This window comes from Bos taurus, chromosome X (genome assembly GCF_002263795.3).
Source record: "Bos taurus isolate L1 Dominette 01449 registration number 42190680 breed Hereford chromosome X, ARS-UCD2.0, whole genome shotgun sequence".
NCBI classification, from domain to species: domain Eukaryota; kingdom Metazoa; phylum Chordata; class Mammalia; order Artiodactyla; family Bovidae; genus Bos; species Bos taurus.
In genome coordinates, this window is record NC_037357.1 from 76,215,861 (window position 1) to 76,232,571 (window position 16,711).

At 42.3% G+C, this 16,711-nt stretch overlaps 1 protein-coding gene across 1 annotated transcript in view; it reads left to right on the plus strand.

Annotated features, from left to right (window-relative positions):
* Nucleotides 1-2,275: 2,275 nt before the first annotated feature.
* NEXMIF (neurite extension and migration factor) overlaps nucleotides 2,276-16,711 on the plus strand; it is a 215,800-nt gene continuing 201,364 nt past the window's right edge. The window contains exon 1 of the mRNA XM_059883729.1: nucleotides 2,276-2,847. The gene's annotated coding sequence lies outside the window, so the exon portion shown is untranslated. The remainder of the gene's footprint in view (nucleotides 2,848-16,711) is intronic.

A 16,711-nucleotide genomic window follows, 5' to 3' on the forward strand; every position in this document is an offset into this window, starting at 1 on the left:
TCTCTTTGTATGTCCAAATTTTCTCCTCTTATAAGGGCACCAGTCATATTGGATTTGGGCTCACCCTAGCCACTTCATTTTAGCTTAATCACCTCTTTGAAGATCCAACTCCAAATACATTCTGAGGTATTTGGGAGTTAGGGCTCAACATATGAATTTGGAAGGGGAAACACTTCAGCCCATAACATCTATGGTGTGCATTCTCCCTCACCATAACAAGTAGTAAACCTAACTTGTTCAACTTTGGGTGTGTTCCTGGTACTCTCTAGGTGAAAGTCAGTGACGCAAATTAGAACTGGTAACTAAAAAGTGACTAATTCTAAAAGGAAAACTAGCATATGTGGTTAATACAGGTGAAAACAACGTGCTTTCCAACAATGGGAAAATAGCAATCCATTGTGGCCACTGAGATCCAGCCAATAGACAGGCGGCATTTCACATGTTTAACCTTTTTGTTTGCTTTTGAGGGAAGAGGCCAAATCTTATTTTTCTTCACATTTACCCCGGTGCCTGAAAGATGCAAATATATTCTCACAGTGCATGGCAAATGTAAGATAAAGAAGATATTCTTTTTATTCTCAAGATACATATATATGTACCTTCTTTGTGACTCAATTTTCTCATCTGTAAAATGGGAATAATAAAATTGTGTTTGTTGTGAGGCTTAAATAAAATAATTCGTGTAAATTGCTTAGCATAGAATTTGGCACATATTAGGAGCTCAATAATTATCAATTATTTGTAGATAAGCTATTATTTATGGATGATTTTAACAGATATAAAATGATAGGGAGAAAGGACAAGAGTGTTCCAAGCAGGTGGAATGGCAGAACCCAAGGCATGGAGATGAGGAATTGTAAAAGCACTCCCTGTGCTCAGACTCTTTACTTCTCAGTGAAGAAAGACTCATGGAGAGTGCCCCAGACTAGAAAAGGTAACCCAGACCTTGTTGGCAATGGGATATCTAGAACATTTGTCTTTCCTGCTTTGCCAGGGAAAGGGAAACAGACCCTCCCAATCTGTGCTTTTCTGAGGAAGGGTTGTGTGACAGGTCATAGAGGTTCTACTGAGGGTGATAGTGAGAGTTGCATATATAAGGTCTCAAAGCCTGAACCTTGGCAGCAAAATGAGGTTGCAGCTGTGGCAGCAAATACATCTGAAATTGGGCCCTGCCAGATAGGAGAAACTGTGCTTTGGTAAAGGCTTGCTAGAATAAGTGCACAGAAAGTAGCTTAGTTTTGTACCTTCTGTTCTAGAACGTAACCTTTCCATCATTTGCCCTGGTTCTTAGTGATGATGACTCAGGGGCTTAGGCCCCAACCTTACACTCAGGGTTCCAGGAGTGCTGAATGGCCCCTTCTAAGTTGCTCTCGAACCGCTGGCTTTTCCTGTTGGGTTCCCATGAATTCCGATGGTAAATGACCACCTAAGGGATTTCTCTAGGACAGCAGTCAGGTACATCCCATTTCCTTCCAGGCATATTCATGTTCCCTCCTTCTCTTCTTCTTTATTACAAAAAAAAAAAAAACAAAAAACACAAAAAACCCCAGCCATCTCCAGTTCTCTGGAAAATGGCCCTCCATCCAGCCCTTCCAACACAACCCACCCTCCTGAGGGCCTAGACTCTGAAGTTAAGGGTAGGTAGAGGTTGAATGGTTAGACGCTTGGTGGGAGAAGCGTCTCCTTTGAACATTGAAATATTCTTCCCCAAACTTCAGAGCGCCCTCTCTGTACACATAACTACCCTAAAAGGCATGGAAGAGTGATGTCCAGCTGTGTGTCTGCCAGGGAAGAACGCGCCACTGGCGCGGTGGACTGGACTGGCTGCGAGAATAAAAGTGGGGGGCGGGGTGGGGGTGGGGAAGGGGGTGCGCGCCCTTTATGACAGGTGGCCGCGCAGTGCGCGCTCCCGGGTGCCTGAGGGGAGGGAGGGACAGACGGACAAAGTGGGAGGGGGCACATGGGAAGGGACTGTAAAGAGGGTAAAGAGAGCGCGGGAGGAAAAAGGAGGGCTGTGGTAGGCAAGGGAGGTAGAGGGGGGAACGGGTCCAGCAAGAACAGCGGTGTTGGAGGAAACAATGGCAGGGGCAATAGCGATGGTGGCAGCCGAGGCAATCCCACTCTGGGCACCTTTCTGAATGGGCAGAGGCAGCTCACGGAGAAGAGGAGACCAGGCAGCGCCCGCAGAGGCTCTGAGAAAAGCGGCGAGGGAGGAGAAGGGGGAGGAGGAGGAGGTGGAGAAAGTGAGCGGGGTGGGGGGGGGGGAGGAGTGGGGAAGAGGCAGGGGGAGAACCCGGGAAGGAAAACCAGTAGCATCAGCAGCAGCAGCAGCAGCAGCCGCCGCCACAGCAGTGGCAGTAGCGACAGTAGCAGCATTTAGCAATAGCTTTAACAGCGATAGCGGCAGTAGCAGCCGCCCTCCTCTCTCCCTCCTGCGGACGGCCGCAGCCACGGTACTCAGCAGGCTCCAGCGCCGTGCGCGCAGCCCACTGGTGAGATAGCCCGGGCCGGAGCAGGCGGCGGTGCACTACAAGAGCGGACCTCAGGAGCAGCCGGCGGCCACTGAGGCGCTGAGTTTTAGGGCCATAACCAGACAGCCCTGAAACCATCCAGCACCGCCGCGGCGGCGGCGCCTGAGGGAGAGAGGCGCGTCCACCTGGCGGGCCCGGCGCATGGAGCTGAGGCAGAGGCGGCGGCGGCGGCGGCAGCAGTAGCAACAGCGGCGGCGGGGACAGCTTGAGCAGCTGCGGCGACGGCAGCAGCCCAGCCTTGACTGCGGCCGCGCTAGCCCCAGCGCCAGCTGCCTGAGTCCGCCGGCGACGCGTGTCTCCGGAGTCGGCCTGGGAGGTGAGTACAAGCGCTGCCATCCAGCCCCTGGCCTTTCTCGCCGGCTTCCCGGTTGACGCGGGGTGGCGGCGGCAGGGGGTGGAACGCGTTGGGGGAAGCCGAGCGAGAAGAGGAAGAAGGGGAAACAGAAGGGAGGACGTCTGTGTGAGAATGGCGTGCGTGTGTCTGTCTGTATATGAGGGAGTGAGGCCGCGAGGGCGAGAGATCCCGGTTAGCCCCGACAGGCACTGTAATCTAGGAAAGGCCTGTGTGCTTGCGCCGGGGGAGGGGGTGGCGGCGAGGGGGAGGGGAAGCGAGCGGGCCGGAGCCACAGCGCTCAGAGCGGGGCGGCGGGGACCAGCTGAGTGCCGCCTCCTTGCGGGCCGGCGCCGGGAAGATCCTGGCTGGGGAACGGGCAGTAACACTGCACTCTCCGGTGTCAGCGGGCAAACCCACGAGGCGGCCGCGACCAAGAGTCAGGGCCAAAGGTGAGAAGCGCCGTCGCCGACACCTTCCATGCCCGCTGGGCTGCACTGGCGACCACAGAGCGCCACTGAACACTCGCCACCGGACCAGGGCCATGGGCAGGTCTAAGTTGGGAGCCCTATAGAGCCCCACGCGGCATGTCACCTTTGCGTAATTGGCCCATTGCCCCTTCCCGCTCTCGGTGGCAGTCGAATCGACGCTTTCCTGCGTGGCTTCTGGCGTTTCACTCTGCCGCTCCCGGCAGCACACCGCCGCTCCGCTCTCTCACACCCGGTGGGGCGGGGAGGCCTCGAGCCCACACGGGGAGCCGGGCCAGGCTCTGGGAAAGTGTGGAAAACGCGCCGCTGAGTTGGCGCCGTTCTGCTGAGGAATCCAATGGTTTCAGCATGACTGCTTCTGTCTGATCCATGAGGGATCGAATAACCCGCCCAAGGTTTTCTGTCTTTTTTCTAAGAGGAAAAAAAAATGGCATCCCCATTTCTACACCAACACATTTGATTTTCTTCGAGCTTCTGTTTGCATTTTGGAGTAAGTGGGTTTGGTATTTTGCTTCTGGGTTTCGGCTCCCAGCATATTGTTGAATTCTGTGCACAGCAATATACTTAGCTCTGTGGCCTTTTCCTAGCGTTCCATTTTCTACACTGTTATCTGCAAAGACATGATTTGTGTGTAGGCCTCCCAGGGCTGTTTTTAAAAAGCATCTAAAACACTTTACCCTGGGATTTGAATATCTCTTCTGTTGTTTTTGATCGTGGAGAAGAGTGTGCTGATAGTTGCTGAGATATTTTGCTTGGTGAGAGAATGTGCTCCAATGGTCTTCTCTGAACTATAGAGACCATTCGGGTTTCGAGGGATGAATCTCTCTTACATCTTTTACACATAGGTTAACATGACCAAACGTTTTACTTACAGCCATGAAATTCTCATGGCTGAGGAGAATTTATACTTATTTAAAATATATTTTTAGAAGGTAACAAAAAAGCCCTAAGTAACTGTCATTTTACATATTAACTGGGAAACCGGCTAATCAAATAAAACTGGCTGAGTGTCTGAAACTCTATCCCAGTGAAATATGTGGCTGTGAATATAATTAACCATCTGTCTAGTGAGCAATTTAAATTTGGGCTGGTACATTTTTATTACAGTGTCTAATTTCTGGAAGACTTGTACATTTTACCCAACAGTAACAACACAAACGTATTTGCTTACTAGGTCAGAGATTCACTTGTGTGATGGTGGGATTTCCCTTCCTCCCTCCCACACCTCATCTTTACTAGTCCCCACGCTTCTTGACCTGGGAGGTCAAAACAAGCCTCTTGCCTTTGCAGTTGGCATATTTACAGTAGAGGAACTCAAACTAGGCATGGCAGCTAGTGATTAAACATTTTTGTTTCTTGGAAATACCTTCTAATATTTTACCTCCCACAGAACCTAGATAAACTGAATGCATTTGAGTTGAAAAAATATAATTCTTTCTGCACATGTATTCAGATGGAGAAGGGTGATTCAACAAATTTGTTTTGAAATTTGATTCCATTTACTTTCTCTTATTTTAATTACCCACCTAGCTCTCCCATTGCTGTTCCAACTGCTTTTCCACACCCCACAGACACACATCCTCAACACACACACAATCATACTTTTTGTCCTTATAGCCAGTTTTTTAGGTTATTAATATTCAGATCTGTGATTTTAGCAGAATGTTGAGAAACTGCATTTTTTCTGGAAATCAAAAGTGTAAAATAGCATAACATGAAAAAGCATTATACATAGTTTTTAAATGTTCCCTATGATGTGATTTTAACCAGCAATTTATTACAAGGGGAAAAAGAAATAGATTTTGGGTGGAGATGAAATGGCCCTAGAAGATGAAATTTCAGAGACCTCCACCAAATAGCTGTTGTTAACATAATGTAACATAACATTACATAATTAAAATGAACCATGGATTGATTGTGCAGTGGGCTAGAGAAAGTCATTTAAAGGAAAATGCTTTTAAAACAAATATTTGGCTAAATAACAGCTCTGATAAATGGGTAACAATTATGTAAGCACATGGTAGAATCTGACATATATCAAGTCTGTTAAATAAATCAACCTGTTCAGTGAATAAATATTCGATGCATCAATGCTTTTTGAAACACACACACACACACACACACACACACACACACACACACAAGCAAACCTATTACACCCTGTTGCCAAAGTCAAACAAGTACAGCACACTGCTGCTTTCTCTCCGTTTTATTCAGTCTGACTCTCTTCCCTTTTTCTTTTTTTTCACAATTGTCTGATTACCTGTAAACTACTCAGTGAACAGAGACAGCTAAAGATGTGGTGGTGTTGCCTGTGTTTAGGAGGTGAGAGAAGAGAGATGAAAAAAGTGATAAGGGCTGGGTTTTAAACATACATGCTCATGACTTTCTGACACAATCACTGGTAGAGATCCCAGTTGCACAGAAGAATTTGCTTAGGAGAGGTACCAGCCTAACCAAAGAACCATTGATTGCAGTTTCTGTGTTCCTAAGTCCAGTTCTAGTGAATACTTTGTTTTTCTCCAAACCCTTAGTAAAGGGATAAAAGGAGATTCTAATTGGCCTTTGATTCTGTTATATTATCTTTAAACTTATTTATCTGGTGGCACATATATGGTTTAGGTGTTCCTTCTTGCAGTAAGCAAAAGGAGAGAAGAACCAAAGTAGATGATAGCGAAGGGAAATGATATACTAAGGAATAGGTCATCTGGCTTTCCTACTTTTCCTATCATAAAAACTTCAGAGTTGGACATTTTCTTTTTTTTTCCCCCATTGCCTCCTCTGAAAAGTTGCCCATCAGCTAGCTCCCTAATTGACAGTTTCTCAACCAGAAAACACCTTTTCAAACCCAATGTCATATGGTTAGACACAAAGAACTTGGTTGGGCTCTTCATGCCACTTCTCCAAGGCTGCTTGGAAACAAAACAAAGGGGACTGGACAAAACAGTATCACTCGAGGCTACCTTTAACCTCAGACCTCTTCTCTCTCCCAGAAAATTTCATTTTAGACGGAGGTGAACTTTCCTCTCTTCTCAAACAACACTGTCCTTGTGTCACAGTAGCACATTAAATGTTGGGAAATGTGGTCTGGGGTGGGGTCAACCAGGAAAGTGGAGTGTGGGAGGAAGCTGCCTTTTACTGATGGTAAGACCTTTTCTGGGCCAGCTACAGCTGAGGGTGAGGCCAGTCCCTCATTGCCTACTGTGGTTTGCAGGCCTCTGCTAAGGAATGTGTTCCTTTTGGTCTCATTTTCTGTAGATAAGCACTGTGGCTCAATGTCTTTCCCTCTCTTGTTCTCCTGTAGAAAAAGGACTGATGTCTTCAGGATCCTACTATGAACATAATTTTAATTTTTCTAAAAGGAATTTCAATAAGTCATTTCTCCATCTTCAGTAGGGTGATTTTGATATAGTTAATTATTTACAATTTTCTCAAAAACCCCAAAATCCCATTTAAAAGTTATACCTCTCTGCCTCAATAGCCTATCTTAAGTTTTATGTGGCTAGCCTAAGCAAGAAGTTGCTCCTAATGTTTAACCTGGGGAGGTTTAGAGGTTAGAGAACAAGATTATACTGTGGACATGACTACTAGAGTAGTGTTAAGCCATCCTCCATTGACAACAAGGAATAGAGATTCATTTTGTTGAGGGTAAGTTAAAGCGTTTCCTCTATGGAAGACTGGAAGTAGGGTGGCCATATGTTGTTGATTATACCTGGTTGTCCCAGCATACTTATTTTACTCTCAAGTGTCCCATTTTGGACAAAAAGTTTCTATGGTCACCCTAACTGTAGGTCACTTTTAAATCAAATATGCTTCTTGATTTAGGGAGGTGGTTATATTTGTAAAATCTGAATGAGCTTTGAAAATGTCATAATCCCTTAACTAGTTCAGTCTGTCTTTTTCCTAGCTAAGAAGTCTGTCTGGAGGATAAGAATACAAGAAATAATTCAAACTTTGGGCTTGATGGAATTAGATTATTGGGTCTAAAGATATCCCTCCAAAATGCATTTGTGAATGTACACACACACACATGCACACACAAACAGGTGTTGTCTGCTCACTGGAGAGTGGCTGTTCTTTCATGAAAGACTGGTAATAGTTTACAGGCTTAAAGCATATCAGAAGGCATTTAGGTTTAGAAAGATCATCCTGACCATAGTATGAATAGTTGCAAAACAAAAAAGGGTGGTAGCAACTGAGGTGTGAATTCTTCTTTTCTAAATATTTATTTAGCCCTCCCTGTAGCATGTAGCATCTTAGTTCCCTGACCAGGGATCGAAACCAGGGCCCTGCAGTGAAATCATGAAATTTCCTGAATTTTTCTTTTTTAAAAAAATTTTTTTGAATTGGAGTATAGTTGATTTACAGTGTTGTGTTAGTTTCTTTTTAAAACATGTTTTGAGAAGTTCACAGGTACTTCTGTGTCCAGAATAGTTTGCCAAATATTGGTCTTGCCAAATATACAAATATATGAATGAAATATATATATATATATTACATATATTATGTATATTTCCATTTGTTTTTTCTGTAATGGACAAGATGACTTTTTAAACTGCCTTCCAGTCTTAAGTATCTATGATTGGTTTTCATTGATCTAGGGCCAGAGTCAAAAGAGACTATAGCCCACAGGCCAAATCTGGCTTGCTATGGAAAAAGAAATAATGTAGACAAGAAGAAAATGTGAAGCCATTTAGAGTTGCTTTTGCAAATGTTTACAAGCTTTCCCTTCATAATTGAGCATTACCTAGGCCACTGTCAAAATGAGTCCACATTTCCTGAACACATACCTATCAGCTGATATCTAGGGCTTGGGAGACTGTCCAGAACCTGGTGAGGTGGCAGGAGGATGATCCCAAAGGTGAAATCCACATGTGAATTTGAGTTGAAATGTCAATAATGATCTTTTCTCTCCTGCCTATTGCAGTAACTTAAATTTTGTGGTGCTAATGAATTCTTCCCATCGTCCTTTCCAATATTTTCCACGTCATTCTAGGCATCCATGTGATTTATTCACCCAGAGACCAGGTCTCTGCAACTTGCTTGAACAGAGACCCTCTGTCTCTTTATTTACTAAGTTACTAGAACACATTCTAAAGAAGAGTTTTACTAAGTAGGGGAGTAGAAAAAATGGGCCATTACTGTCTAGCTCAGTGGTTCCTAACCTTTTTTTTGGCATGAACCCTTTTGAAAATTTGATGAATGTCAAGGATACACTCTTCAGAATTGTGCTAATTTAAAAGTATGACACTTTCAAGTGTTTTCAGGGAGTCCAACCATACATTGTGAGTTAAAAACCTTTGCACTAGCCTTTGCCCTGTTGTTACATGAATTCCTGTTGCATGACTGTCATTGTCAAGGTAACTTGAAAGGGGAGACATGAAGACGACTTTTTCAAAAAAGCCTGTTATTAGTATACTTGTGGTTCACAGCTCTCAGCTACCGTTATAAGCATTTTTCTGATTAGCCTTCACAGGCATTTTTTTATTATGAAAAAGAGTCACTTATTACTCATTCTGCCATTACTGTTCTCACCAAAGGCAAGTCAGGGCTAGTTTCTCCAAATCTTTGACTTTTTAACTTTCAGATTTTGTTCAACACTCAACCTCTGCAAGTTCATTATTAATATATAAAATACATTACATAAAAGCTCATTCACACTTACTTGCCTTCATTGCTCTCTCTTCAGTTCTCTATCTCTATATATTTCTCTTAGCCAAAGAGAAGTTTTATCTTGACAAAAATAGGAAACTCTTGCTAGCACTGATCGTTAAGTGTGTTGATGGAGCCAGACAAGGAGGTGGTGTCCAGATATCTTCATAAGGACCATCGGGACTCATGGGCCTTTTGCAATGTTAGCCATCCTGGAAATCTAATGTTATATATTAAAGGCAATGCTCCTTAACCTCTGCAAGCATGCCACATATGTGCTATGCAAATGCAAGGGTAAGAATACGTGGTATTCCTATCTATGAATAAATGTTTCTTGCCTGTCCCTTTGTTTCTATTCTTAGCAGTTTGGAGTATGGCAGAGTATGAAGACTAATGGAATTCTAAATCTGAAAGGATCCATTAATGATCATTTCTAATTCAATTCAGCAAACATTTATTGAGCATCTACTACATGCTAAGCACTAGGATACTGAGGAAGAGAAAAGAATGAAACAGATTCTCCTGTCACATAAAAAATTAGCTTTGATTCTGCTGAGGTTTTTTTTTTTTTTACCAACTTTATTAACCCCATCCTTTTTCTAATTTAATGCATTTTTTCTATGATTTCTATATTCCCCCTGTTAGAAAATAAGTATAAATGCCCTCTTTACTAACACAAGAGAAAATTCTCTGACAAATAGTTAACCTCTAGCTAATTGCCAATATCTGCTGGATCATCGAAAAAGCAAGAGAGTTCCAGAAAAACATCTATTTCTGCTTTATTGACTATGCCAAAGCCTTTGACTGTGTGGATCACAAGAAACTGTGGAACAGTCTGAAAGAGATGGGAATACCAGACCACCTGACCTGCCCCTTGAGAAACCTAAATGCAGGTCAGGAAGCAACAGTTAGAACTGGACATGGAACAACAGACTGGTTCCAAATAGGAAAAGGAGTACATCAAGGCTGTATATTGTCACCCTGCTTATTTAACTTATATGCAGAGTACATCATGAGAAATGCTGGGCTGGAAGAAGCACAAGCTGGAATCAAGATTGCTGGGAGAAATATCAATAACCTCAGATATGCAGATGACACCACCCTTACGGCAGAAAGTGAAGAGGAACTAAAAAGCCTTTTGTTGGAAGTGAAAGAGGAGAGTGAAAAAGTTGGCTTAAAGCTCAACATTCAGAAAACGAAGATCATGGCATCTGGTCCCACCACTTCATGGGAAATAGATGGGGAAACAGCAGAAACAGTGTCAGACTTTATTTTTTGAGGCTCCAAAATCACTGCAGATGGTGATTGCAGCCATGAAATTAAAAGATGCTTACTCCTTGGAAGGAAAGTTATGACCAACCTAGATAGTATATTGAAAAGCAGAAATATTAACTTTGCCAACAAAGGTCCGTCTAGTCAAGGCTATGGTTTTTCCAGTGGTCATGTATGGATGTGAGAGTTGGACTGTGAAGAAAGCTGAGCATAGAAGAATTGATGCTTTTGAACTGTGTGTTGGAGAAGACTCTTGGGAGTCCCTTGGACTGCAAGAAGGTCCAACCAGTCCATGCTAAAGGAGATCAGTCCTGGGTGTTCATTGGAAGGACTGATGCTGAAGCTGAAACTCCAATACTTTGGTCACTTCACGCGAAGAGTTGACTCACTGGAAAAGACCCTGATTCTGGGAGGGATTGAGGGCAGGAGGAGAAGGGGATGACAGAGGATGAGATGACTGGATGGCATCACCGACTCGATGGACATGAGTTTGGGTGAACTCCGGGAGTTGGTGCTGGACTGGGAGGCCTGGCATGCTGTGATTCATGGGGTCACAAAGAGTCGGACACAACTGAGCAACTGACCTGACCTGAACTGAAACTGAAACAAGATTTCCAGCCTCCATGGCACAAATACTTCTATTCTTATGTTTGCATTGGCTTAGCAGGCCCCACTTAATAAGGAGTAACATGTTTCTTTTCCCTGCAATTCTGAGGCAAGATTTGTATTATTGATATCATTGGTGATGTGGAATTGCAGATTGCATTAGCCATGGTATATAGCCATGGTCAATATATATAATATATACAACTCAAGATTACAATATATATAACTCAAGATTACAGTCCTTAGTTATTAACTTCTGACTAATGAATTGAATGTACTCTGCAAAAAGCCATCTTTGAGTGGGTTAGTTTTTAACTCCTAGTTGGTGATTGTATTAGTTTTCTGTAGCTACTGTAACAAATTACCAAAAGCTCAGTGGTTTAGAACAACATAAATTTATTATCTTACAATTCTAGAGGTCACGAATCTGCAATGGGTCTCACTGGGCTAAAATTAAGGTATGAGCAGGGCTGTATTCCTTTCTGGAGGCTGTAAGGGAGACTCCATTTCCTTGTCTTCCAGCTTCTAGATTGTGCCTACATTTCTTGTTTCATGGCTTCCCTACATTCTCAAAGTCAGCAATAATGAATTGATTCCTTACATTACATCACTTCAATCTTGCTTCCATTGTCATGTCTCCTTCTCTGACAGCTCACTCTCCTGCCTCCCTCTTCTACTTTTAAAGACCTTGGTAATTACATTGAGTCTACTTGGATGAATGCTGCTGCTGCTACTAAGTCACTTCAGTCATGTCCGACTCTGTGTGACCCCATAGACGGCAGCCCACCAGGCTCCCCCATCCCTGGGATTCTCCAGGCAAGAATACTAGAGTGGGTTGCCATTTCCTTCTCCAATGCAGGAAAGTGAAAAGTGAAAGTGAAGTCACTCAGTCGTGTGCGACTCTGTGCGACCCCCTGGACTGCAGCCTACCAGGCTCCTCCATCCGTGGGATTTTCCAGGCAAGAGTACTGGAGTGGGTTGTCATTGCCTTCTCCGACTTGGATGAATAGTACAGAATTATTTCCCCATCTCAAGGTTAGTTGATTTGCAAACTTAATTCCACCTGCAACCTTAATTCCCCTGTGCCATATAACCTGGTATATTCACAGGTTATAGTAGTGACAGTGACTTGATTTTTTTTCTTTCCATTTTGAAATAATAGATTCACAGGAAGTTTCAAGGACAGAGAGGTCCTATGTACCTTTCACCTAGTTCCACCAATAGTTAAATCTTACCTAACTATAGTTTAAGACCAAACCTTGAACTTGATGTTAGAACAACAGGTTTGTTTAGTTCTATGTCATTTTATCACGTGTAGATTTGTGTACCACTAACATCATCAATATAAAGTACTGTTCCATCACCAAAAAAGATCTGTCTTGTGCTACCTATTTTTTTTTAACAGTCACATTCACCCCCTCATGCCCTCTATCCCCAAACCGTGGCAGTCACTAATATTTTTAAAAAAATGAATCTGTAGTTATGCCATTTCAAAAATGATAGAGTCATGGAGTATGTGACCTTTTCAGGTTCGCTTTTTTCACTCAGTATAATGCCCTTGAGATCTAAGTTGTCTTGCATATAAATGGTACATTTGTTTATACTGTTGAGCAGTATTCCATGGTATGTATATATTGCTGTTTGTTTAACCGTTTACCTGTTAGGAACATTTTGGTTGTGTCCAGTTTTTGGCTATTGCAAAGAAAGCTGTACAGGTTGCATGTATGTGTACTCAGTCACTCAGTTGTTTCCAACTCTTTGTGACCCGATAGACTACAGCCCACCAGTCTCTCTGTCCATGGGATTCTTCATGCATAAATACTGGTAAATACTGGAGTGAGTTGCCATTTCCTTCTCCAAGGGATCTTCCTGACCCAGGGATCAAATCTGGGTCTCTTTTGTTTCCTGTATTGGCAGGTGGATTCTTTACCACTGAGCTACCTTGAAACCTGTTTGTTTAATCATTTACCTGAGGAACATTTTGGTTGTGTCCAGTTTTGGGCTATTACAAAGAAAGCTGTACAGGTTAGTGTAAAGTTTTTTGTATGAACATGTTTCCACTTCTCTGGGGAAAATGCCCAAGGGTATGATTACTAGGTCATATGGTAAGTGTATGTTTAGTTTTTTAAGAAACTGCAAAACTGTTTTCCAGAATTCCATTACCTAACTTATCACGGTCTACTAGTATCAACATTTTACCTGCTTAAATAAACCTTACCTCTCTTTAAGTCCTGTATCCTCCCTCACTGATAATATTATAGTCCTAGACATTTCCTTTATATATATTTAGAACTACATCAGACAGTGTCATGATTTTTGCTTCAACTGTCAAACATAATTGTGAGAACTCAACAGGAGAAGCAGTCAATTGTATTTACTCTTACTTTTACTCTTTCTGTTGTCCTATCTTCCTTCTTGAGGTTTCAAGATTCTTTCTTTATATTTTTCTTTCTGTTTAGAGACCTTCCTTTAGTCATTCTTTTAGTGCAGGTTTGTTAGCAACACATTCTCTTGGTTTCCTTCATCTTAGATTTCTTGGTTTCCCGTGTGTTCCTGAAGGATATTTTCACTGCATATACTCTTAGCTTCCTGAATCTGTAGGTTTATGTCTTTTGCCAAGTTTGGAAAGTTTTCAGCCATTATTTATTTGAATACTTTTCCTGTCCTGCCTTCTTTATCCTGTTGTTCCAGGCCTCCTCTAATGACAGGAAAGTTAGATATTTCTTTATAGTCCCACAGAGACCCTGTTCATTATTTTTCAATTTGAGTTTCTTTGTTCAGATTGCATAATTTCTATCATTTGGTCTTCAAGTTAGCTAATTCTTTCCTTAGTCCTCTTCATTATATTTTAGAGCCCATATATTGATATTTTTTAGAATTTTAGTTATTGTATTTTTAATTTCTAAAAATTCTAATTGGTCCTTAAACATGTATCTTATATTTCTTTGCTGAGACTTTGTATTTTTCATTTGTTTTAAGAGTATTTGTAGTTTATTACTGAAGCATTTTTATCACGGCTATTTTAAAATCATCTCTAGTTAATTCTAATATCTGTCGTCTTAGCTTTGACATCTATTTATTTCCTGTTTTCATTCAGCTTGAAATATTTCTGGTTCTTGGTATGATGAGTGATTTTTAATAGAAACCTGGACGTTTTTGTATTACATTATGAGACTCAGGATCTTATTCAAACCTTCTGTTCAGCTAGCTTTTTCTGACATTGCTTCAGCAGGGGAAGGGAGTATGATGCCTTTGTTACTGCCAGGTGGAAGTGCAAGTTCAGGTTCCCCACTCAGCCTCTGTAGACACTTGGAGGGCAGGGCTTCTCATTACTTCTGGTGAGGGGTTGGAATTCAGTCACATTTCAAGTGCTTAATAAGCATATGTGGTTAGTGGCTACCATACTGAACAATACATACATAGATGGCTGTCATAGGAAGACCAGAGGTGAGGAAGGAAGGTTGGTTCTGTAACAACTGAGGTTTGGTGTGAGATACTGTGGCATAGGTAGACTACAACAAGGACCTAGTTATTGGATTTGAGGTCTGTGGCTGGGGTTTGTTTCCAAAGCCTGTGGTGCTATGAATACTACAAAGATATGTGTACAAGGAACTCAACTGGACATTATCAATATAGTAGAGTTGATAGATGGTGAAACAGTGGAAACAGTGGCTGACTTTATTTTTTGGGGTTCCAAAATCACTGCAGATGGTGATTGCAGCCATGAAATTAAAAGATGCTTACTCCTTGGAAGGAAAGTTATGAACAACCTAGATAGCATATTGAAAAGCAGAGACATTACTGTGTCAACAAAGGTCCATCTAGTCAAGGCTATGGTTTTCCCAGTGGTCATGTATGGATGTGAGAGTTGGACTATAAAGAAAGCTGAGCGCCGAAGACTTTATGCTTTTGAACTGTGGTGTTGGAGAAGACTCTTGAGAGTCCCTTGGGCTGCAAGGAGATACGACCAGTCCATGCTAAAGGAGATCAGTCCTGGGTGTTCATTGGTAGGACTGATTTTGAAGCTGAAGCTCTGATACTTTGGCCACCTTATGCGAAGAACTGACTCATTTGAAAAGACCCTGATGCTGGGAAGATTGAGGGCGGGAGGAGAAGGGGACGACAGAGGATGAGATAGTTGGATGGCATCACCGACTCAATGTACATGAGTTTGGGTAAACTCTGGGAGTTGGTGATGGACAGGGAGGCCTGGCGTGCTGTGGTTCATGGGGTCACAAAGAGTCGGGCATGACTGAGCGACTGAACTGAGCTGAACTGAGAGTTAATAGAAACTATACCAAGTATTAAATATGTTTCTTCCTCTCAATCTTTGTAAGAGAGGTGGAGTAGCATGTTGCAGATTCCTGTCACACTTCATTTTGTTAAAGGGAAATTCTCTCCTATTGGGGAGAAGTTTGTTTATTCAAAGCAACAAACTTCACTCTATGGCTGAAGTAACTGTTGATTGAGGAAATATTATCAGAAAAGAGTAGGTTATGAAAAGGGCATTCTGTTGATTTGTAGAATCTAGGGTTTATTTGGCATCTTGGTGGCCCCTGTTATGTCATTTATCTCCAACATGCTTAGCCAGTTTGCGTTGGGGCGACATTTGTGACAGAGCTCTGTCCTTAACAGAGCTGGGTTGACTTGTTGGCACTTTTTTGTCCAAGGCCCAGAGAGTCAGTAGACCCTGTTACACAGCTTCTTTGCACACTGTTGCCTTCTCAAATCTCTCTTTGCTTAGATTTGTAGGAGTTTCCTTAACGTGGAGTCAGTGTTTTCAATTTCCTCTTGGGGTAGTTCAGTAACATTTTCCCTTCTTGGATCTCTATATTTGTGAGTACATCTTCAGGTGTTTGCGTAGGGCTGCCTATGTACTTTACATCTCAGTAAGAGAAGAGGTGCACCCATTGTCTATTTAATGTATGTCATATGTAGAGTCTATAAGTCACATTGCATTTTCCCATAACAAATCCTATATGTGTAAAGTTGTGGCCTTGGTATGTTAAGATGTTTCATAAATGACATAGTCAAATTCATTTGGCTAAATAAGTAAAAGAAAAGGGAGTTATTCAGTGCTACAATGAGTTTTTTCAGATTTATGTGGTTTGACTTAAAGCTAAACAAAAAGACAGTCATCTGAGGAAGAAACAGTTTGAAAGTTACACTGTGAAAACAGAGAGGTAGGCATACTTGATAACACAAGATCAAGGTGTAGGTTGTAAATCCAGGACCATGGCTCACCTAGATCCTTCCATATGTGCATTTGTGGGGAAGAGGTGAGTATTCCCGGTCTGTTACTCAGACATATGGAAATAATACAGTAGGAGCAACCAGAATCCAAATTTATCATGTTGTCTCTCAAGGAGGCTGCAAATACACCAGTTAATTTTGAAGACAGTGGTCACTGGTTAAGCAGAGGGGCCAGGATCAGGATATTGCTATATAAATCTGGGAAGAGAACCTAGAGTTAGCCTTCCTTGTCATTTATCTCACCCTTTCCTATAAGCCACTGTTTTTTTGCTCTATTTCAATAATGCTTTGGTTGCTACGTGTACATATATTTAGCACTTGAATAAATGGAAAAGCCCATTTGTTTATTGTCCAGATAAGTTGGTAATGTCATGATATTGCTGACCCTGATAACTCATGATTCATAAGGGACAAGCCACTTTTAGCCAACTACTGAAAGATGCTGAAAAGCAGGTAGGTGGACTAATCTCTCCTTTTTGATTCTCACCTCTGCCATTCGACCCTCAGATATGACTTTTATATGTTCCAGTACTGAGCACCGTTGGTTAATAGAGGCCTAAAGTGGATTCAGCTAATGC